Below are 2,147 nucleotides of genomic sequence, written 5' to 3'. Positions count from 1 at the left end.
TTTTTTCTCTTTCTCTTATTTGAATAATGTAAGAGACTTAAATATACACTCTGGTTAGTTGTAGGTTAGATTAGTAGTTAGTTGAGTTTTGTTTTTTTTTCTCTGTATTTTTCTTTTGTTAAATTTTGGTTATTATATATTTAAGATTTAATTGTATATCAATGTTTGTACTTGAGAGTTTTGTTTATTTTTGTAAACTTGTAAAAATGTTAAATTTCTAATAAAAATATCTATTAAAAAAAAGAAAGGGAGTAGAGACAACCCTGGTAATTATAGATCAGTGAGCCTTTATCAGAGATAGGATTTATAATATTCTAGAAAGGAATAAGTTGATTAGGGATAGTCAACAACACAGTTTTGTGAAGGATAGGTCTTGCCTCACAAACCTTATTGAGTTCTTCAAGAAGGTAACCAAACAGGTGGATGAGGGTAAAGTGGTGGATGTGGTATATATGGATTTCAGTAAGATGTATGATAAGAATCACCACAGTAGGCTAATGCACAAAGTATGGAGGCACGGGATTGAGGGTGAGTTAATGGTTTGGATCAGAAATTGGCTAGCTGAAATCAGACAGAGGGTGGTGTTGATGGAAAATGTTCATTCTGGAGTTCAGTTACTCATGGTGCAGCACAAGGATCTGTTTTGGGCCACTGCTGTTGGTCATTTTTATAAATGACCTGGATGAGGGCATAGAAGGATGGGTCATTAAATTTGCCGATGACACTAAGATCGGTAGAGTTGTGGATAGTGATGAAGGATTTTGTAGGTTATGGAGAGACATAGATAAGCTGCAGGGCTAGGCTGAAAGGTGGCAAATGGAGTTTCATGCGGAAAAGTGTAAGGTGATTCACTTTGGATGGAGGAACAGGAATGCAGAGTATTGGGTGAATGGTAAGATTTTTGGTAGTGTAGCGGAGCAGAGAGATCTCAATGTCCATGATCCATGAAAGTTGCCATCCAAGTTGATAGTGTTGTTGAGAAGGCATACAGTGAGTTGGGTTTTATTGGTAGAGGGATTGTGTTTTGGAACCATGAGATCATGCGGCTGCAGTTAGATTATTGCTTACAGTTCTGGTCACTGCATTATCGAAAGGATGTAGAAGCTTTAGAAAGAGTGCAGAGGAGATTTACTGGGATGTTGCCTGGTACGGAGGGAAGGTCTTATGAGGAAAGGTTGAGAGACTTGAGGCTGTTTTCATGAGAGAGAAGAAGGTTAATTGAGACATACAAGATAATCAGAGGGTTAGATAGGGTGGACAGTGAGAGCCTTTTTCCTCGGATGGTGATGGCTAGCACAAGGGGACATAGCTTTAAACTGAGGGGTGCTAGATATAGGACAGACGTTAGAGGTAGTTTCTTTATTCAGAAAGTAGTAAGAGTGTAGAACGCCCCATCTGCGACAGTAGTAGACTCACCAACTTTAAGGAGAAAGTGAGGACTGCAGATGCTGGAGATCAGAGCTGTAAATGTATTGCTGGAAAAGCGCAGCAGGTCAGGCAGCACCCAAGGAGCAGGAGAATCGACATTTTGGGTATGAGCCTGAAGAAGGGCTCATGCCCGAAACATCGATTCTCCTGCTCCTTGGATGCTGCCTGACCTGCGGCGTTTTTCCATCAACACATTTTCACCAACTTTAAGGGCATTTAAATGATAATTGGATAGTCATATGGGATGAAAATGGTATAATGTAAGTTAGATGGGCTTCAGATTGGTTCCACAGGTCAGTGCGACATCAAGGGCCAAAGGGCCTGTACTGTGTTGTAATGTTCCATCTTCTAGATCTTGGAAAAATGCAGATGTAACTGAGTTATTGTTATGGGTGACTTCAACTTCCACAATATTGTTTGGAATCTCCTTAGTTCAGATGGTCTGGATGGAGCCATATTGGATTTGGTGCTAGGCAATGAACCAGGCCAGGTGTCAGATCGCTCGGTGGGAGAACATTTTGGTGACAGTGACCTCAAATGCCTCATCTTTACCATAACCACGGAGATGGATAGGAACAGACAGTCTGGGAAGTTATTTAATTGGGGGAGGGGAGATTATACTGCTATTAGACAGGAGCTGTGGAGAATAAATTCGAAACAATTAGATTAGATTAGATTAGATTACTTACAGTGTGGAAACAGGCCCTTCGGCCCAACAA

The sequence above is a fragment of the Chiloscyllium plagiosum genome, chromosome 12, assembly GCF_004010195.1.
Source record: "Chiloscyllium plagiosum isolate BGI_BamShark_2017 chromosome 12, ASM401019v2, whole genome shotgun sequence".
Taxonomy (NCBI): Eukaryota; Metazoa; Chordata; class Chondrichthyes; order Orectolobiformes; family Hemiscylliidae; genus Chiloscyllium; species Chiloscyllium plagiosum.
This window is presented reverse-complemented; position numbering follows the sequence as displayed.